We start from the raw sequence: 23,897 nt of genomic DNA, 5'->3' as shown, positions 1-23,897 counted from the left end.
CTCATCCCTCCGAGAAATAAACAGCACCTTCCAGTTTCATATCTTCTGCAAATATGCTAAGATTATATTCTATTTCTGCATCCGGATCACTGATAAAAATTTTGAACAGACTGAACAGAATTGAGGCCTTGGGAACACAACTAGTGACCCACTGCCAGCCGGATGCAGCCCCATTCACTTCAATGATTTAAGCTCTACCATTGATCCAGTTAACCCGTAGTAGTATGGAACTGTTCAACTCATAGTCGGACAATTTGTCCAGAAGGATGCTGTGATGAGTGATATCAAAGTCCTTACAAAAATCCGACAAAATTACATCCACTGTTTTCCCTTCATGAAGGAGATCAAATTAATACATTGATATTCTTTCAAGGTATTCTTGAAATACTTTCCCAGGTTTGAGAAACAGACTTGTCATCTGTAATGTTGTAAAGGAAAACTTTATTTACAAAATGTAGACATAAAGAATGTTTGAATTATTCTGGGAATATAGAGGTTTGCATATGAAGCTTTAGAACCATTAAGTATACAAATTTGTTTTCAAGGCAAATGAATGCAGTTTCTCCTTGCCAGATGTTGTATCTGATAGTCACTGAGTATCTTTGGGAAGAACAGTGAATTTGAAGTAGATAACCAAAAATATGCCTTAGTTGGTATGGGAATTTGTGGTGGTATCCTTAAAGACTTCCTTACTGAAAGGGAACAATAGTGGTAAGGGGTAGCATTGTGGTTTGCACCTGAATATCAGAACTTTTTCCTTCAAATAAATCAGTAATCCCAAGTTTTCTGAGATGTTTAATAATTTTTTACCAATTCAATTAAAATTATTAGAAAATATATACCTGAGTACAAAGTACAAAAAAGAGCAAGATTAGCAAGACAAGCAGAGCACTTGCACTCCAGAGATAGATTGTCATGCTTTCTTCATAATTAATTAATGATATTTAATTATTTGCTAGGATTCCTTTATTTTCTGTCTCTCAAGCAGAATACTAGTGGGAATACACAATGTGAATGATTTACTGCATATAAAACACATTTATTTATTTTGCTGTAGTAACTGTTCATATCTGTAGATGAGTGGTTTTAGTGGAAGTAGAGTACCAGCTTCTTTCCTTCCTTGGTAGTCATTGTTGTTAGTGACTCCATGGATTATGGTGCATCTACATCTTAAGAAAAATTAGTCTATAATGGGAAGAAGGCAACTATTGTATAAGGCCTCATTTACTCATGATACAAATGCCAGTGTAATTCTATGGCCAAGTTAAACATATTTTCTTTTGCATTGTGCTGCATCTCATTACATGATTATTACTTTTGCTTTTTCCAATATTGGTTGAGCATTAGGGAGTACATAATGATTCCTGAAAAAATGGGAAGAATACAAATGGAAAGTGTTACTTTGTTATGTTTTCTCTAGTCACCTCAGTTACTGGGCACTTTAGAAGGAGTACTAAGACTTATCTCCCTCTAGTGATAAAAGGTGTCAGTTGTACTTTTTAGTGTAGCTTTTGCATAGTTAAAATGTCTTCTGATTTTCAGTGCTTCCTCTTACTTACCTTCTTCCTTTATATAGAACTTCCTCTACCTTTTTTTTTTTTTCATCACTGCAGTGTTACTAATTAGCTTATTTTGTAAGCCATCTCTGCTGTGAAAGTTAATGTATCTTGTGTATGAAAAATTTTGTGATGAAAAGTTCACATACCATTATTCCTTGTGAACAGATATTGTTTGCTGCATGATGCGGGAGATTTTTCATTTATTTATTTATTTATTTTACTGATTAATTCAAAGATACCAAATAATTAATAATTATGTAATTTTTTTCCCCAACATATTTTTTCTCATAGAGACCATGTTTCTATCCTAGTATTCAATAATTAAAGTTCAGCATGTGTACAATGTGATGATGATGGAAAAATGACTTTTAACCAAAAGGAAAGTTTAAAAATTTTTGTAGACTTAGAACTATGATAGGTCTAGATTTTACTAAAGTCCTTTGGAATTTCTGGATAAAATTAACTGTCTCTCAGTACGTAAAGGTTTTTGAAAGCCTGCAGTTTTTCACAGATGTATCTTATACCACAATGTATAGCTAGATGTTTAAACATTCTATAATTAACTCTAAAACAGCTTTAAATGAGTAACACTGGTGTTGCAGTGTGGTGTATAATATTCTTTACAGCATGATCCAGAGCTTGTAACTGTACTTACATAAGGGTTTTGGTTTGTTTTACTGCAAATCCCCCAAGCATCATATATACTAATATTGATTTGGTAGATACCTTAACCTTTGTTGGATACAAGATGCCTTACAGAGGAAACTGAACAAGAAGGTTTGTTTCAAGTGGACAACAAATGTGTTTCAGTGTGAGTAATATGTTTAGTTTCTGGACAGCATCAAAGCAGATACATAGTGAGGACTGTTGGTCCATGGGGGCAGGATAAATCTTGCCTGAGGGAAAGCACTGAAACAACCAAGATCACTGATGTGAGGGCTTCAGCACTAACCAAATTTTTGATCCCGAATTACTTGCTAATATACTGTACTGCTTAATAAGACTGTTCTTCAGAGCAAGTACTGCTCATTCTTCAACTCCATACCTAGGAAAATCTTAGGGTCTGTCACAAGTAAATTATAATTTAATAATAAAAAATATGATGCCACAATACTATTTGATATCATTTGAATACAGAAAAATTCTGAATTTATCCACTTCATGCTTAGCACATTGGATGTTATTTGTATAACCTTTTGGTTGATGAGGTGAAGGACTAATTATAATGATTAAGCAATCAAGGATAAATGCAACCCCTTCCTGTATCTTTTAAAAGTGAACAGGGAAAAAATACAAGGCACTAAAGAAGAAAATAATTGTAAGTATTTCAGTGATGGGAGCCTGTTGTGGAGACATGGGAGCATGTGGTTATTGACTGTTTTCCTTACATTCATTTAATCTTGCACCTGGGTTGAGGCAACCCCTATCACCAATACAAGGTAGGATGAAAGGGCTGAACATAGTCCTGCTGGTACTGATTGATGGGAATCTGGACATGAGCCAGCAATGTGCCCTTGCAGCCCAGAAGGCCAAACATATCCTAGGCTGCATCAAAAGAAGTGTGGCCAGCAGGTTGAGGGAGATGATCCTACCCTTCTACTCTGAGCTGGTGAGGTCTCACCTGGAGTACTGTGTCCAGATGTGGAGTCCTCAGTATAGGAGAGACATAGTCCTGTTGGAGCGCATTCAGAGTAAGGCCACAGATATGATCCATGAAAGGGAACACGACTCCTATGAGGACAGGCTGAGAGAGCTGGGGGTGTTCAGACTAGAGAAGAGAGGGCTGTGAGGTAACCTGATAGAGGCCTTTCAATATCTAGAGGGGAGCTACAGGAAAGAAGGAGCCAGACTCTTTAGCAGGATCTGTGATGACAGAACAAGGGGAAATGGTTTTAAGCTCAGGGAGGATAGATTTAGGTTAGATAGATATAAGGAAAAAAATATTTTACAGTGAGGGTGGTGAAGCACTGGAACAGATTGCTAAGTGTGTGGTTGATGCCTTGTCACTGGAGACTTTCAAGGTGAGGCTGGAAAAGGCCCTGGGCAATCTAACCCAGCTGTGGTATCCACGTTCATTGCAGGGGAGGTGAACTAGATGGCCTTCAGAGGTCCCTTGAAATTCTAACAATTCTATAATGCTAGAATATGTTCTATTCTATATATACGTTATATACATATACATATACATATATATAGATAGATAGATAGATGATCTCTCTCTTTATATAGATCTATAGATATATCTAGATCTAGATATATCTATATAGATCTATATATATGTTCTATATATATATATGTTCTATACTATATATGTTCTATAGTACTACGTTTTGCTGTACTGACAGAAGGAATAGCCTTAAATTTTCAAATATTCACACTGCCAAATAAGCAAGTTCTGGAGTCCTCTCTCAGATCTACATAGTCGTATCTCTGTCTTAAGTACCAATTTCCACTACAAGATCAGAGATCTGGTCCTAAAGATTATCATATACGCTCAAGTTTGATCAAAGCTCTAAGTTAAACCCTAATGCTTCTGACAATGATTTGCATTAAAACATTTAAGCAACCTGAATAACTTCTTTCTTTTTCCACTGAAATTCAACAGTCCATCTCAGTCACACAAAGGATATTCCATAGGTGTGTTGACAGTGCCAAAGTAATACAAATCATAGATTAACACAGAGTATGTGAATTAAAGTAATTCACTGATTGTCATACAAAACAACAGAAGACATAAAATGATATAATCAGCCAGAAGACTGAAGTGGAGCTGAGCTTCTGAGATCATTGTCTTAGACACCTTGGACTTCCAAGAGAGCTTTTATGTGTGTAAAATTTAAAAGAAAAAATAATCAATTTCTTCAAATAAGTATATATTACTTTGAAAATATAATCAGTGGTCTTTCAGCATCATTTCTGTTTCAAAGCAAGACCCAGGATTAAATATATACTTAATTATTTGCTAAACAACACCAAAAAAATACCATCTGTAGCTTCCCAGTTTTAACAAGTGATCAAGATTGTATGACTAGTAGTAAGATTCCTATATAATTAATCAGAATAGCTGAAGAGGTATCTCAGCTACTTTTTATCTCTGGGCAGAAATCCAGTATTTCCATGGTAATTCACCTCAGGCTAATAGATAATATCTCTTTAAACATATTTAACCTTGGCCTTATTAATATATCACACAAGCCTAATATTGGTTTGTCCTTTGAAATACAGTGCCATGGATTTAGAACAAGAACAATAATGTATTTTTTTTCCATCAAAAGAAGCAGAAGAAAGAATATATGGCCAAGTAGAAACCAGGACAGAAGGAGGATGTTAAAGTATTGGACTTTTCTTCAGTAAATAGGGCAGATCTTGAGGAGAGGTCCTTTTCTAAACTTCCTGATTTGCAACTGGTAAAAAGTGTCTTGTTCAGTGTTTGTTAATGATCTCTTGAAAAAAATATCTAGTTATTAGTTTAATAACCCATACAATCTGACTGAAAGAGATTTTAATTTTCCATCCTGAATATTGCAAATGTATTTTGATAACTATCCCTATTTAGGAAACTTCCTTCTGCTCTCAACAGTTGCCAGAATGTTTTTTTTTTTTTTTTTTTTTTTTTATGTTGGCCCCTATATAAGCTCAGGGTATCTCTATCCTGAGTCCAACCCTCCTGGTCACATAGGGAGCACAAATGCAAAAAATTTGCCAGTGCTTCCTGGCCAGCCACATCCTTCACCAGGTACTCAGTCACCCGTTCAAGCCATGACCCAACATTTTCCCTAGAACTGGTTACTGTATGAGACCTGTACGCTGGAAATTTGGGTTCCATCTTGTTTCCTATTGTGAACTTCTCCAGATTTCTAACTACCAGTTTAATGTTGATTATTTTCATTCCTATTCATTAGGATAGAGTCAGTAATGTTAATATATTCTGACAACTTTCAGAGGAAGTGTTAGTGTAGAAAAGGACCTTTTAACACTATTTAGTGGCTAAGAGGTGATGATGAAGTAATGACTACCTGGTGACATCATTACAAAATCAGTGTCATGGAGCTGTCTAGAACAATCTATGCCCGTGACGGGGGGAAAGGGGCAGTAGGCCTGTGGGCCCCCTGGACCCAGATATGGAAAGAGTAAAAGGGAAGGGTAGAGAGATGGAAGCTTGGCTCAAAAGAAAAAGCAAACCTGAAGGCACACGGCTTAGAAGCACACCCACACCCTCTGCCTGACAGTGAGAGAGAGAGCATGAGATCCCGTGACTTCCGAGATGTATCTTCCTCTCTAACCATGAGGTCCTCTGGGACATGTAGTTCTTCTGTGTGCTCCACATGATATCATGATGTGGAATACCAATAGCAAAATTACAAAACTGTGACAGTCAGCTTGTGTCTGAGAAGCATTTTATGACAAAAGCAAATCTATTTGAAAAGTCTAGAACCTGTCAAAACAGGTACAAATGGAAAAAATAAAAATGAATAAAATATCAGGTAGTATTATTCAGTAAGTTTTAGACCTGGCTCTAAATCAAGAATTGTAGTGAAACTCCTACATATATTTCTTGATTAAAGAAAATAAGTCTGTATACACTGCTAATAGAATGCTCCTTATATCTTTTAAAAGAAGACTGATTGCTACTTTGACATATTAAGTTAACAATCTTTCAAGAAGGCTGATAAAAAAAGAAACGTCAATTGATATAAAATTGAGATAGCACTGAATATATTTTATTCAGCAAGCAAGGTATGCTAATATCTTTACAGACTGTGAAAAGAGATATTTTTCATGTATAACTATAATCTAGACAGACAAACATTAAGAGTTGAAGGGGTTAATCAAGAGAGCAAGCTCTTCTTTAGCTTATTTGATGCAAAGCCTGTAGTTTCCCAAACATAAAAAAATGGGGTACAAACTGTAAAGCTTGTAAAACATTTAAAACAAAAACAACAACAAAAACTACCATTTACTCTATTAGAGGCTAATTGCAAATTATAGAAAAAATGAAACGTTTAAATCAATTTGTGGTATGTTTTGTGGTATGTTATCTTATTAAGAATTAACAAATAAGGATTTTTAAATGAGTTCGTTAGTTTTTAGACTCATGGTAGGGATAAAGTTGTACCACAAATATGTCATCTTTTGGTTTTCATCAAGCTTTAAAAGATTACATTACCTAAGACTTTGTTACTGGATGTGACAACAGCTGAGAATTTTGTCATAAAGGGGAAACATCCATGTACATTGGATCATGTTTTTTTTGAAGACAATTAAAAGGGAACATCATTTCATCATTATGTTGTCATTTTAATACAAGTTAGTCAGTTTTCACAGCTTAGTAATAAAATTCCTACAGACTGAAATTAGATACTTTTCTACTGGAACTACCTTATGAAAAATATTCTACAAAACTTTTCAGGTTGAAAGAATGACACTGAATTTTGGGTGCCAAGTACTGGGTGAGATGGAAAGAAATCTTGTTAAATTGAAATTAATATTACGTTTATACACACACACATATATATATATGTAATCTTCAAAGACTGTATTTAAGTACACACTGACCTTAACTTTACTAAAGTAATCTATCCTGCTCAGTGTCTTGTTCCACTAATGGGCAGTTTGGGTGAAGGGTCACTCTCCACTCATCTATGAATAAACTTTACATGAGTATATGTAGGTAGCATTTGTCTCTTTTAGTCTGGATAGGCTCAAAAGTCATATAACAGTAACTATCATAATCACTGTTTTTCAGTGCTAGGTTGTTTATGATTTGAACATACTATATGTGTGTTAAACAAAATCAATTAAGTGACACATATAGTTTTGAACTGGTGACAGGAACAGAAAATACAATTGCATAACCAATTGCTTGCTTGAATTTTTGATTCATTCCTGATTACCATTAACAAATTTCAGTAGTAACTATGTTCTTCGTGAGTTTCTTTTAGCTTTTGAGCCATCTATTTAAAAACTTGAGTAGTTTAGAACTAAGAGATTATTACTTCAGACTGCACTGGGCAAGTCATAATTCCACTAGTAAAATAATTTTGAAGTATTCCTGTTACTTCACTTGAAAGTATATTAAAAAGAGTTGGTACTCTCACTTCAGTTCCCAATTTTTAAAATCCTTGTATGATTTCATTAAAATATTGTAGCTGTTGCAGTCACTCTTAGGTATTGCTAGCACATTACTGCCATAGAAATATTTTTTTTTAAATGATGCATGCTAAAATGAGTGTAAAATTAAGATGAAAACTAAGTCTATACTATATGAAAAGCAGGCATATTACAGTATACAAACTGAAGATGTTAATCCTAAAATGAAAAAGATTGCATGGCAACTAATTCTTTCACTAAATAAGATTATCTTTAGTGACTTTTCTAGATTTTAGACAATTCTATTGTAGAAATGCAGTCACATCCCATACTTAAAAAAAACCTAATAAACAGCCATTTTTGAAGTTCTGTTTTAACTCACCCTTTACAGCACTTTTTTTTCTTCACAGTTTATGCAAATTATGGTGGCTAGAACAGAAAATAGACACAGGCCAATCTATCCAAGTTATTAATACACTCCTAGAGATGTTGTTCAAGTGGACATATAAGTGACCTACCTAGATAACAAAATATATAGGAGTCAGTGACTTGCCTAAGCCTCTTTATAGTTCACAGTGTCAGGCAATGTTCCTGATAATTATGAAATTTATAACCTAAAAAAAAACAATCATTACTTGGGCTCCGAGAAAATGACCTATTTTTGAAGTTGGGAGGAATGGGGAAGTGAGAGAACAGGATACTTTAAATATTATTTATCTATTAACAGGTTTTATTCTGACTTGAATGTTAATGTTTTTTTGTTTTTTTTTTTCCATCTGCTTGTTCACCGACTATTTCATAATTCTCACACACATAAAAATCTCTGCACTAGTCCATAGAGCCTTTGCTCTTTTTTGATGATATCTAATCCCTACAAATAAACATTAAAATGCAAATCTCTGTCAAAAACTTCTCTCCTTGGGATTAGTATAAATGACAGTCAATACTTTTTTAAAAATTAGAACCATGCGATACTCTAAAATATGCAACCACATTACAATATGACTGTAATTCTTATGATTCTCAACCTTATTGACTATTTGTCATGCTCTGTCTTGGTGCAACATAAAGCATTTGGCTGATGAATTCTTTTAAAATTGAGTCAAACAAGGTGCTGATCAGCTGGAGCTCCAGCCAAGAAAGCCACTACAGCAACAGAAATTAAATGTGCCTAAGTGCATTTCTGGTTATGAGCCAGATTTCTCAGTACCTTGCTGAGTTAGTTGTGCTAATAATGATTTGTGCTTTATCAATATGTTTATATTCTTAAGCTGCCTGCAAAATAATAGTAATAGATACTCTGCAATTTGTTTGTTCTGTAGTAACATAAAGTTTTCTGTAAACTATCTCAACAATAAAGTGAAGACAAATCAAAACTGTTCCAAACTGTTTGTCCAAAAAATGTCGAAAACAAAGCTTCTAAATCTCTGAAGTGGTATAATCTACATTATGTGAAGTAGTCAGCTCAAGAGTTAATACTTCTGTAAGTAACATACTAAAATTCAATTGAAACATCTAAGACTTAAAGAGGGAAATAACTGGATAAATTATATTTATGATCAGATTAGACACACCTACACAAAAAGATCAGGCTGTGATATTTTAAAGTTTGCATCTGGCATTTGTATTTGTGTGCTTTGACAAGTAGAGATAACACGTAACTCTATGTGTAACACAAATTAGTTGTTGTTTTCTGTGTTTTTTGTTGTTGTTGTTTGTTTGTTTGTTTCTTTTATCATAATGGAGATTAACTGCTTCGATGAGAGAGATGAAAGTGTATCCTAACTTTTTGAAATTTTTCTCAAGCCATATGGAAAGTCAAGATACTTTTGCAGACTGAAAAAAGCTGTACAAATCTGCCTCATTTCAGTGCTTTTTTCAGTATAATCACTTCACTCCAGTACTTGTCCAACAAGTAAGATCTCTATGTTGTATTTAACTTTACTTGAAAAAAATCTGTGATTTTTTTTTTATTATTGGTTGTTTTTTTGTGTGTTGAGATTTAGCCAACTGGATCCCCTTCAGTATATTCAGTAAAGACTTACATCTTAATCCCAATTTTTCTATGGCCCATAATACTTTCCGAATAGTATTAATAGAAAGGATAAGTATTAAAACTGTTTATTGCTAATAAAGACAGGAAAAAATGTGTGTGTTTTTTTTTCCTGAGAGAGTAGTACTTCCTGAGAGACCAAAGAGCAAAATCAAACCAAACCACCACCACTAAAACAAAAGCCTCTACATAGAAGATGTAATTCAACTTAATCTTAAATTAAATTCCTACTCTTCTGTAAAATTTACATCTACTAGAATGAATTTTTATCTTGTACTTTTGGCTTAGTTTCAGCTGGGACAGGATTCTTCATAGTGTGCCTGATATGATACTGTGTTTTGGTTTTAGGAGAAAAACAATGTTGATATCACGCTCATGTTTCTATTTGTTGAGCAGTGTTGTTTTTCTCAGCTTCTCGTACTGTCTGGTCAGCAATTGGGCTGAGGAGGGACATAAAGAGCTGGAAGGAGACAGAATCAGGACAGATGATCTAAACTGGCCAAAGGGATATTCCACTAAATTAGTATTTTGGAATAGGAAATTGTTTTGAGAAGTAGTTTCTGCACGGGGTGGGAGTTCATCTGGATTTATCCTTGGTTTACTTTCAACTGCTTTGTTTATCATTCACTACATTCTACTAGTTCCTTCTCTGTGTAGAATAATATTCTTAAAATGTCAAGGAGATAATTCAAAACTTCACTTTTGAAGTTACCCTTTTTCTTTTTTTTTCAACATAAGTAGAGCATAAGTTCTCTGGAAAAAATGTTTTTTTGGAAATATATATATATATAGAAAAAAAAAAAAAGCAAAAGCAAGTTTTTCTCCTGAATATATGCCAGACAGATGGCATTAATCCTGTTCTTCATGTGTTGTGTGCTTCTGTGAAACTTGGCAATGAAAGAGCTTTAAAGGAAACCCGGGACAGATTAATTTCTCTTAGGTACTGTGCAGCTAGCTTAGTAGTCACGATGTTTTTTACATGTTTCTTAACTGAAGTGGTATTTGGGGAATTCTTCATAGAAATTACAAACAGTTAACACTGTTGAGAAGACTGCTTAAAATGCTGTTAACTTTATCAGAAATTTGACAAATATTGAGGGCAGACTTGCTTATTGCAAGAATGCGTTTTACTGAGTTGTGAATGTTCTGTGACTCGTGTTAATGGCATCTTGTTATACACTATTGGGTATGTTATTTCTTCCTCTAAGCCAGATAGAATTATTTGGACTTCTTACATTGTCACTTGTAAGTAGATGTTGAGGAATAATTACAATTTTATTTTGCCATTAGAAAATATATTGAAAAAGAAAACCCTAAATGTCATCTAGGAGATTTATTACAGGGCTAACTTCACCAAGTTGGAAAAATTTAGTAACAAAGTTCACAAGTGGATATTCCCCTGTAAAACTGGTCGTATTAAAGCTAAATGTTTGTTTGTTTGTTTGTTTGTTTTTGTTTTTTGAATAAAATCCAAATAAGATGAAGGCAAGAAAAAAAAGAAAGATCAAAATATTTGATCGTCAGAAAGGTTTTGTTGAACAATTGCCAGGATGAAAGAAGACTGAGAGGCAAGTCAACTGGTTGGGGCCAAGCTCTTTTCGGTAGTGTGCAGTGACAGAATAAGAGGATAAGACGGCAAAAGGTGAACCACAGGAATTTCCATACAAACATGAGGATGAACTTTGTTGTGAGGGTGACAGAGTTCTGAAACCAGCTGCCCGGGGGAGTTGTGGCGTCTTCTATGAAGATATTCAAGAATTGCATACGACACCAAGTTGGGAGGGAGTGCTGACCTGCCAGAGGGGAGAAAGGCACTACAGAGGGACCTGAACAGACTGGATAGATGGACCAAGGTAAACTGTGTGAGTTTCAATCGGGCCAAGTTTTGGGTCCTGCACTTTGGTCACAACAACCCCAGGCCTGGGGAAGAGTGGCTGGAAAGCTGCCTGATGGAAAGGGACCTCGGTGTACTGATGGACAGTTGGCTGTGTAACTCATAACTCATCTTGAGCCCTCAAACCACAGTATTTTTGTGTTTATAATTTATAATACAATGTCACCAGGGTAGTCTTCGGTGATACTGAATACAAAATCTGCAAACAAGCTTCATCAAAAAGTTTATATATATTGCAGAATCAAAATTTTGGAAGGTAGATGACTGATTAATATGTAAATTAGTTACTACCTGTGAAGAAGAGAAGTTCAATCATGAGAGCAAATTTGTAGATAAAAGAAGGAAAACTACACTATACATTTTTGAGGTGATTCTGGTCTTTCCTTTGCCATGTGTAATGTTTTCTCCCTCTGCAGACAAGAAAAAACAGGTATAGCAGGAGATCTCCTTGATAGGTCACAGTATGTGTGCATTATTTCAAAAGATGAATTCTGCTTTCTGCGAGCTTTCTTTTGAGAATATTAAAGGAAAGCAATGAAACTGAAAATAACTTCTCAAAATCTGTGGAACACTTTTGGACTTTAGTAAACATTTTTTTTACTTTATTAAAAGTGTCTCACTTTTGATCAGACAGCTCACCCACCTGTTCTTTTAGAAAGGTTTTCCAGATTGTTAGATTTAATTGTTCCCTTCAGAATAATTATGACGGAAAACAATTCTGAAAGCAAACATGTTCCCCTGCAGCCAGAAATACCGCGTATTCATGCTCATCTACAATTAGTGACACTGATTACAATCTGAAATTTAAATGAAGACTAGGCATCTTCCCAGTTTTTCATAGAAATATGAGAGAGTATTTTGCTTACTCAGTGGAAATTTAGATAGACAGGATAAAGATTGTCAAATTATCTCAAGGTAGAAAGCATTGAAAAAATCTATATGCTAAAAGATACAATATACAGTCATTTAAATATGCTTATTAAAAATAGCCCCAAATATTTATGCTATTGTAAATATCACTGACTCCTATTCAGCGGCTTTATGTTTCAAATGGACTTGCTTAAAAATATTAAAAATTGAATATATATGAAGCTCCTTAAAGTGATAGCAGTTTAAGATGACACTTTACACTGCTATAAATGTCTGCTTACAGTGATAGGCAAGTTTGAAGACATGAAAGATTTTCATTTCGTACTCCGAGTTTCTATTCAGCCATTCAGTAGGGGCTAAATCTTCTCTATTGATGTGAATGTGATAAAAGATTTATATTACAAAGCGTGTGTGTAAAAGGTAGTCTCTAGTGAGAAGGAAAAGCAGGAAGATTTATTCCTCAGCATAATGTTGAATGTCAGGGACACCTTTGCCAACAGTTAGTAATTCTTTCACAACTTATCAATAACAAAATATTAAATTATTTGGTTGATGAGAAGGAAAAAAAAACACAAAGAAATGTTTCTCCGTTTAACTACATAAATTCTGTTTAAATATCAAGTAATTTTGAGTGCGAGGAAAGAGATATCATTCTCGCTGTTGAGATTAATGATCCCATAGATCATGTATTTTAAAGTAAATATATAAATAAATACACATAAGTGTATAAAAATGTCATATCTAAAACCACATTTATTTAAGGAGGCTGATTTGTTCTTTGAAGTACAGGGTTTCAAATACATATGTTCTTAAGCCAGTACTAGTGTATCTGTCACCCTGTACATAACGTTTAAAAAGTGAACAGTACAACTTGAGATTTATCACATACTATTGTGCCTTCTTAAGGGCATAAAATATATGGGGTCGCTGTTGTCAATACAACACTTGCTGAATACCTTTGTCTTCATTTTTCCAAAGGATGATACAAAGACATGGACAAATATGTTGGTACGGAATAAAAGTATGGATGCAGAGGCTGTTTCTGGCTTCAGTATTAGAAGAGAGAAAGGTAGCTGTGGACTTTGGTTTTGTGAGGAGCCTTACACATGCAAAAAGATAAATGATCTTTTCAGTTTTATTAATGTATACTAAATAGGATGCAGAAAACTCGTTAATCAATTCTTTCATAAATTTTCCTGGTAAAATTTAAGTACAGATACTCCTTTCCTCATAAATAAGGGAATTTCATATACTTATATTAGTTTATACACATTTAAAATCAGTAGAGAATTCCCACAACAATAATGCAGCTTTGAAGATTATGTATCATTTTAACGTATAAAAAGAAAATAATCACCTTAAATCACACGCTGAACTCATTACTTGGACAGTTCACTAAATTCAGGCTTTCATGTTTCTTCCTTGCAGAAAAAAAATGTAGATATCGTGTATATGTCATGTAATTATGTTTTGCTTGTGCTGATGAGATTCTTTAACTAAGTAAGGTCTTTCAGATTTAACTTTTAATTGGTCTAAATAAAGCATTAACTGAGAAAAAAAAAAGTTGTAAAACTGTAACATATGTAGGAATTCAATTAAACACCTTTGTTTCATATGCACTTCCATGTCAGACACCACTGTATCAGACTGCCCCTGTGCTGTCATCTGTCACATACAAACAAAATTAGATGGAATACTGCCAGAAAGGTTCAATCTTTACATCCGTACTAGCAACATCTGCCTCTAATGTCATGGGCCAATATAATAAAATAGGAAAAAATACTTTTGGAGCAGCCCTCATATTTACTACTGCATGGATGTCCAACCCTTTTACTTGTCCTGGGATGCATTAAGAGGAATTGCCTTGGGCCACGTGTACGTAGGTTGCACTGGAAGTAATGCCTCCTATTTATTTCCATGGAAATTAGAACCTGTACAAAAAGCACTATAACACTATTTGATCATGTACATTCTCAGCTACAAAATACACTTTTCATCATTGCCACCACCACTAGATATGCATTTTTGCCAGCAATGAACAAGAGCATACATGCTGCGCTCTTAAAAATCTGCATCAGCAGGGGTAACCTGCTGTTACTGTTGCCACTGCTGACATCCATCGTTTAGCCTCCACAAACATCCAGCAAACATCAATGAATGTCAGTGGGTACCACTTCTTCTTCATGAAGGAATTCAATGACACACCTTTGCTTCATATTCACTTCCACATCAGACACCAATTTGTCACATTGCCCCTCTGCTGCCAGCTGCCACATGGTAACAAGATGTTAAGGGAATATTGATGGGAAGGTTTAACCTCTACTACCATAATACATCAGACTGATTCAATGGATGTAGCTGCAATTCCTAGTGAATTCTCATAGTGTTCACCAGAGTTTTTTGATGAAATTTTCCTCTTCTTTTGCTTCATTCTTGAAAACATTTGTGCACAAATGTACGTACTGCCAAAAAGTGATGATGTGAATAAGAATTGATTGTGAAGTGAGGGATATTTTTCTCAGGCAAAATAGGTCTTATAAAAGTATTGTAAAAAGACATGATCATTTTTTTCTTTGACTTGAATATCTGATTACAACTCAGTACATTCCATTTGAAAATTTGCAGGAAATTTATGTCAAATGTGCAAATATCTTAAACAAACGATGAATTTTTAAGCAATCTTGAAATATATTTTCAAATTTATTTATCAGAATGGAACAGTATGCTGCATATTTTTTACTGTTTACGGGACAATGGTTAGCCAATATATCAAAATGCACAAAATTATTTGCCATAATTTGCATTGGCACTGCACTGTGCTCTCCTCTCATCTTGATTTGGTTTAGCTGTTTGCTGAGCTGGGCAGGGCTTCTTGGATTAATGGTATGGCTGTTGCTGAGCTGGACTGGGCTGCACGATGGGGAAGGGTTTCCACCATGATGGTGTGGGACAGGGGGTGGCCACAGGACGGGCTGAGCTACATGAGACCTGTTATTTGCAGGTTGGACAAGCCTGTACTATGGTATGATTTACAGCTTTTTAAAGTTTGGATTACTTAGTCAAAGATGCTAATTTATCTGTGTATCTTTGTTAAGATAAGTCTTTTTAAAGCCATTTAATTAAGATGTAAACTCACTTATTAATTCTTAATTGAATGCTTGTCTGAAAGACATACTGTAAATAAGCATTTCTAATAGAGATCTTAACTCCCAAATTATTCTTTTTTAACTGAAATGAAAGAGGTTTGAAAGAAGATGACAAAGGAATGAGAATGTGAGAAGTTAATGTAGTTTTACAGAATAGGAGATGAATACACAGAGAGAAGTCTATACCAGCTTTCTCTGTTAAGATATCTGAGTTAAGTAAAAGTGGATAACTGAAACATTTTCATTTGAATTGAATTATATTGTTCACCTGTGAAAAGTAATTTATCTTTATTCATAATTCATAACATAGTTACCAAGCCACTTCTTATCCTTTACATTTTGGCCTACTGCATTTCTAACTGCAAAGTTGTGACATAATATAGCTAGAAGTCTGATTTTTTGCTGATTTATTGCAGAGGTGGGTGGATTACTTTTCCCTTTCTGAATGAAGAGCAGGACTCCTTCCTAGCAGATACCAAGGAGAAATCAGTATGTGTCTTTTGAAACTTAGTCACTGGACTAAATCTTGTTTGATTGTATTCAAATAAATATTTCAGTCAATTTAACAACTTAAAAGAATCCAGATAGACTTTTTCTATGTTATATCTTTCTTACAATCTGGGAAACATCACCTTGTCATCAAAACCTGAGCACCTGGTGAATATTAGACAAATCAGCTGCATTACATCAATCACTTCCTGTTGCCCACTTGACAGTTTGGATGTTATGTGTGAAAGGAGTCCCCTTTCTACTTTTATGAAAGTACAAATCATTTGCTGTCTAAAATAAAGCTTTTGATACCTACAGAAATGATGTGTGTTAGACCCTTCTACATTCTTGGATCCATTGTCCAAATGGGAACATTTGTTCCTTCTGTGGAACAAAGCATTTTAGTCATTCAAACAGAAATTATTCAGTCTTGCTTGCTTACTACTGTGAGACCTTGATACTGTACAGATTACTAGTTTCAGTCATCCCTAGCAAATATTGAAAAAGTTATGTTTAATAGTTAAAATCATTTGTAGGGAAGAAGATTCTTTGAACTATCAAGGGAATTCTGATTGAATTTTGAGAATATGAATTCTGTGAACGTCACCTCTGTTTTCAGAAAAAAAAAAATAACTTGCATAGTAAATTAGCTTCTGCAAGCAATTAAATAAATAAAGGAAACATTATCTGGTTGCTGCGTACTTATTTCAACAATGTACTTACTAAAAAGGCTTTGTAATATAATTGGGCATACCCATAGTGTCATCTCTGGTTTTCATTTAAAAGAAAGAGCATGTAGTCATTTGTTACACAGTATCTGAATGCCTTAGCTGTCTTCACACTATTGCACTGAATATATTGCCTCACTCCAATTACTGGAGGAGATGGTTCAACATATATATACCTGGAGCAAGATTAAGACAGCAAACGAGGCCAAGATGTTGCCCAACCAATTGTCACGGAGTTATCTAGATAGATCTGTGCCTGTGACAGGGGGGCAGTAGGCTCACGCCCCCGCCCTCCGCACCCCCCGGCTTCCCGAGAAAAAAAAACGGAGCAGCGGCAACTATCTAAGAAGGAGAACTTATTTTACTAACTACGATGTTGGAATGCAAGATGACACGATATAATACAATCGAATTGGAAGTAAGGATAATAAATCAAATGAAATGAGAGAGAGTGAAAGAGTGATAGAGAGAGAGAGAGAGAGAGTGAGAGAGTTTCCGAAACCGAAAGCCCTACTTGATGAAGGCGCACGGCTTGGAAGCACACCCACTCCTCTCTCTGGCAGCAAGCGAAAGTGAAAAAAGACCGCGCGCAACCAGATGACGTATCTTCCGTGATGTATCTTCCTTCTCTGCCTGTGAGGTCCTCTGGGATTCGTAGTTCTTCTCTTTTGTCCATGATGTTATGATGTGGAATACCAATAGCAAAGTTACAAAACCATGACACCAATTTATTACAAATTCTAAGCAGTTAGGGAATGCAGGAAGGATGGGGAAGTTAGTGATACAAAAGAGAGAAATCCTAGTGAGTGGGTCATAAAGTGGGAAGAGTCAACACCATGGATTCAGTGACTACTCTGATTCATAGGGGGCTGTAGGTCAGTCAGTGACATCCTGTTGACCAGCACAGCTGCAGTTCAGTGGAAGGGGCACTCCCTACCTCCAGACTTCAGTTTTTGTCCTCTTCATTCTGCTTTTGTGCACATTTGTTTGCTTAGGGCAATAGCACCTGCTCTCCCTGTCAGATGATCGGTAGTTGATCATGAGCCAACCACGTGCCTGCTATCTGGCAGGCCGGTGGATATGCATGTTGATTCCATAGTGGTCTTTTTCTTCAGAACAACCCCAAAAGTCAGCCTGACTTGCAAACATCAACCAAGAGTTAACTTTTTCTCGTCGCTCAAGCACAACAGTTCTTATTGGCCTATCATGATCTCAAGAGGGTGTGACTGAATGATCTCTGAGAAAATAGTGCTTTCTTTCAGCTTCTCACATATACTTATATGGAACTCAGTGAATTTAGATATTTATGTATTGATTGAATTGCTGTCTTCAAAAGACTGATAAATCATTCTGTTTTCATATTTCAAAATGAGACATTAATGCTTTGTCAGTTCATTAGAATCATAGAATCATAGAATTACTCAGGTTGGAAAGGACCTCAAAGATCATCAAGTCCAACCACGGCCTAACCATAGTACCCTAACTCTAACAACCCTCCGCTAAATCATATCTCTGAGCACCACATCCAAACGGCTCTTCAACACATCCAGGGATGGTGACTCAACCACCTCCCTGGGGAGCCTATTCCAGTGCTTAACCACCCTTTCTGTAAAGAAGTGTTTCCTAACGTCCAACCTAAACTTGCCTTGGCGCAACTTGAGGCCATTTCCCCTTGTCTTGTCACCCGTCACCAGTGAGAAGAGACCTATCCCGCTCTCACTGTAAACACCTTTCAGGTACTGGAAGAGAGTAATAAGGTCTCACCTCAACCTCCTCTTCCGCAGACTAAACAGCCCCAGCTCCCTCAGCCTCTCCTCATAGGCCTGATTTTCCAAGCCCTTCACTAGCCTCGTTGCCCTTCTCTGGACCTGCTCCAGTACCTCCATGTCCTTCTTGTACTGAGGTGCCCAAAACTGAACACAGTACTCGAGGTAAGGCCTCACCAATGCCAAGTACAGGGGCAGGATGACTTCCCTAGTCCTGCTCACCACACTGTTCCTGATACAAGCCAGGATGCCATTGGCCTTCTTGGCCACCTGGGCACACTGCTGGCTCATGTTCAGCCGACTGTCCAACAGTACACCAAGGTCCCTTTCCATCAGGCAGCTTTCTAGCCACACCTCCCCAAGCCTGTAGAGTTGCTTGGGGTTGTTGTGACCAAAATGCAGGACCCAACACTCGGCCCTAGTGAAACTCATACCGTTAACCTTGGCCCATTGATCCAGTCTATCCAGGTCCCTCTGTAGTGCCCTTCTCCCCTCTGGCAGATCAACACTCCCTCCCAGCTTGGTGTCGTCTGCAAACTTACTGAGGGTGCAGTCAATCCCCTCATCAAGATCACCAATGAAGATGTTAAACAGAAGAAGTCCCAGCACTGAGCCTTGGGGGACACCACTCGTGACTGGCCGCCAACTGGATTCAACTCCAACTCAAAGAGATCACAACTCTTTGGGCCTGGCTGTCCAGCCAGTGCTTCACCCAGAGGAGCGTACACCCATCCAGACCATAGGCCACCAGCTTCTCCATGAGAATGTTATGGGGGAGTGTCAAAGGCCTTATTGAAGTCCAGGTAGACCACATCAACAGCCTGACCCTCATCCACTAAGTGGGTCACCTTGTCATAGAATGAAATCAGGTTTGTCAGACAGGATCTACTGTTCATAAACCCATGCTGACTGGGCCCCTGGTTGACCTTTAATTGGTCCATAATGGTTCCCAAGATTATCCATTCCATGACCTTCCCAGACACCGAGGTGAGACTGATAGGCCTGTAGCTACCAGGATCATCTTTTCGGTCCTTTTTGAAGATGGGCATCACATTTGCCAATTTCCAATAATTATCAATATATAAAGATGGTCTTGATTATTTTCAGCTATTATCACTACATATTTTATTAGTTCTTAATAAGATTATAGTACACTAGCTGTGAATACACAGCATCAGAGAGACAACATCATGTTTCACGTATTAATGGTTTTTGATGGTCTTGGTTTGAGTTGACTTTTTACATCACTGGATAGTGATAGGACAAGGGAAAAGTTTTTCAACAAAAAGAAGAGAGATTTAGATTAGGTGTTAGGTGTTGTTCAAGAAGTTGTATATGCCCTATCCCTAAAAGTGTTCAAGGTCAGTTTGGATGGGGCCTTGGGCAACATGATCTAGTGGGTGGCAACCCTGCCCACAGCAAGGAGGTTGAACTAGCTAGTCTTTATGGTTCTTCCAATCCAAGCCATTCTGTGATTCTATCATACAGTGAATCTATGACTCCAGGACTCTATGAAAGGGGAACTGTTGTCCAGCTGTGCAGCTTCTTTCTTTCCCATTTAAGCTAAAGTGTACATGGTATTTTATTTTCCTCTTTGCTCTCTAAAACAAAATATGTAATTTCATCTACTGTAATATATTTCACTTTATTTTTTGGACCAGAACAGTTCTGGTTTAACTAGGAATGCTTTGTACTAAGTCTGCAGAATGTGTCTTTTTTTTTTTTTTCCCAGACACGTTTTCTACCTATTCTTTATCCTTTGTAACTTGCATACATTACTACTTGCAAATCATCTTGTACCCATTTCTGCAACTATACCACATTTCTCCCATTGTGGTTGCTGATCAACCACATATTTATGATCTGGTGTGTTGCAAAATGTACTTTTTTGATAATTCTGGCATTAAAAGTCATACAAAGCTTTCCTACAATGTTGCTATTTATTATTCTACATTAGTGCACTTATACCTAGGATAGGATAGGAAACATTAATTATGATACTTAGTACACTTTTCAATGGGCGAAAAAGACTTCTGTGTTATTTTTGAAAGACCTGTTCTCTCTGACACACTGTTATAATAAAATCTGAATCACAAAATCCTAGGAGGGATTGTGGTAGACATCATGAAACTAGTTTTGTGCTCACTGTTAGGTTCTTTGATATTCTTTGGTAATTTCTATCTCAAAGACTGAAATCTACAATAAATCCTGTGCATGAGTGCCTACAGAACTTTTTAAATCAAAGCATCACCTGACATTACCTTGTTTCAAAAAAAAAAAAAAAAAAAAAAAAAAAAAAAAAAAGTGTCTTCTCTGGCCTGACTCTGAAATTTTGACCTTCATCTTAGCTTCACAATGTAGAGTTCAGAGTTGGTGGTTTTTTCTTGATTCTGGGAAATCCAGAAGGATCACCCCTTTCCTATCCCAAAAGACAATGCTTCACTCTACCTGTTGAGGAATGTGTCTTGAACTTTCTATTTTATGAGAAATTCATATGTCACACCTCCATGAACTGCCATTTTGATTCTGGCTCGCAGTTTATCATGACATCTCATCCCAGTAATGATGCAGTACAAGAAAATGTCACCTTTAGCCTTGCATTTGTTCAACAGGTACTGTCAAATTTGCATGTGATTTTCTTTCCCTTCCTGTTTGAGCATTCCTGAGACCCACCTGGTGCAAACTTTGGGGTATTCCCACATTGCCTCTGTTTCTAATGTACTGAAGCCAATATATTATTAGGAGTACAGTTCCATGGTTGTAATCCATTGTTTCAGATGTAAGAGTTGATTAATTTCTTCTTTTGGTGGTATGACCTCTGTGCCTGGCACTCCAAAATGTAGTTTATCTTTCATGTAGCTGTTGCCACTGCTGAAATACATCATCTACCACCTAACTGTGCTAAATGACACTGGTTGGTCTCTGTAAACGTATAGCAAGTGTTGATGAACATCAATGAGTGTAATTTTTTCCACATTGAGGAATTCATTTCCACACATTTGCTTCATATGCACGTCATGTCAGACACCATTTTGTCAGACTATCCCTCTGCATCCACCTGTCACACAGTAACAAAATGTAAGGGAATATGGGCAGGAAGGTTCAAGCTCTACTGCTGTACCACTATCATCCACCTCCAACATCATGGGCTGGGATAATAAAATAAGAACTATTACTTTCACAGCAGGCCTTGTACAAAAGTGTGAAAAAGCTATTACACTTATTATTTTAACTGTGTTCCTTAAAGACAAGAGATTAATTATTATTTTATATTTAAATAAAGGAATATATTTTAAGTTATGCAGTATTTATACATAATGAGTTGCTAAGTTTTAGGTTAACTTGGTTGTTAAGTATGGTGATATCAACCATTTCCAATTGATTTGCTGAAAATATAAAACTCAAAAGGACAAAGGGCTACAATCAGTGCATTAGATTCTCACATATGCTCTGGTTATTTCTGACTGTTCAGGCAGTGGAGGAAAACCTGAAATCTCTCATAAATCCTATGATGAGAATTTCCCCAGAGTGAGTGAGTTGTCAAGCAGCTGTAGATTAATTAAAATCAGTTTCTGTAACCTCAGTCTGTTCAGAAATAGAGATTGTGTGAAATGGACGATATTCTCTATATCCTTAATGAGCATTGGTCCCTGTGAATACAGTCCATATGGGAGAAATCAGAGCAACATCTTGGACAATTTGAGTCATCCTGAATGGCAAGTTATGACAAGAAGCTCTTGCTGAAAATACATTTTCACCTTATTTTGGAAGAAAAAATAAATAAATAAAAATGAAGTTCCTGTTATGAGCAGATAGACAAGGATGACCAAAATAATACTTTTGTGCTACTTGTATGACAATTCATTTTATATTGCCCAAGCTTAAAATGTTTGTAAGCAATTATATGCTTTCTTTCTTGATTCTTGAATATGGTTGATAGAAGATAAGAAAATATAAGTAGCGAGACTAAAAGTTTCTTACAAAATGCCATAAACCAAATGATTAAACAGATGTACTTAAGTCTTTTTCCAAAGGAAAAATGAATAAAAAAGCAAAACTGACACGCATCAAATGAAAATGGAGGAAACATCTTACAAAAACTATTCAATTTTTAGAAGTCCTTTAAACGCTAATTCTCAAAATTCAAATATTAGTTAGGATAGTAGTTTGTCTAAGAAATTATTTAATCTCATATTTAATCATGTAGTTAATTTCCTAATGAGTTTAAAAGGACCATGTTACCTCACTGACATATTAAGAGTTCTGTTTCAATTTTAATTTATAATTACAGTAACTTTCTTTTCTTATGTAGGTAAAGAGATATATCTGTAATTTTGGATAAATGTTAAGTTTTAGTATTCACTGCTCACATTATAGCTTTAGGCTTCTGAATAACTTTATCAGTAACAGTATCATTTTTATTTCTGGTTACTTACAGGAAATCTTTGTCAACATGAACACTGCTCTCCATGTGTCCTTGGGTAATTTATCTGAAAGTGGTGAAAAATTTTGTCTTTGCTTTAATAACATGGAAACGGGAAAAAAAAAATGCTACCTACATCTCATATTCCAGCTGACATCACCAGTAATGATTATTTGCTGTTTTCAGTGTATAAATTACCTATTTAGAAAGTAATTTGATGCAATCTGACTTGATAAAATGAACTTTAGTCATTCAGGGGAAGGAGTTTTTTTGAAATACACTTAAATTTGATTCTGGGGGAAATAAAACTATTAAATTGGCAAGAACGAATGCCTGCCAGGTGACAATTCAATATCTCTTCTGTATGTGTCAAATAGCTGGTCAGTATGTAGTCACTACATTAAAAAATTGAATCTCTTCCACTAAACTGCTTCAAAAAGACCATGAAATTCACTGGTTTGCATAAGATATATACCAGAAGCTGACTACATTAGAAAAGGCAAATATATCAGGCATGAAGGGAATGGTGATAAAAATTCAATTGAGGTGTAAATGAAGTGGTTGGATCTTTCATTTAAAGGAATTCTACAGTAAAATTCCCACTTAAGAAAAAAGACACATCAGCAACTAACAGAAAAAAATGAGGAAGAAAAAAATTATAAATTTATCGACAACTGGAAGCAAAACAAACAGTAGTTTCACTTAACTCATGATGGCTTGAACAGATGTGAAATAACCTGTTCTCTATTTAGGAAAAATAAAGGCCAAATAGGTATGAAAAAAAGAAAAAAAAAATATTTGCTTAATTGTGTTATATGTGGAACTTAGTCTTTTTGTCAGTAGAAAAACATTCATTTCAGCTCTGAATTGCTTACCTTT

This window comes from Gallus gallus, chromosome 3 (genome assembly GCF_016699485.2).
Source record: "Gallus gallus isolate bGalGal1 chromosome 3, bGalGal1.mat.broiler.GRCg7b, whole genome shotgun sequence".
Taxonomy (NCBI): Eukaryota; Metazoa; Chordata; class Aves; order Galliformes; family Phasianidae; genus Gallus; species Gallus gallus.
This window is presented reverse-complemented; position numbering follows the sequence as displayed.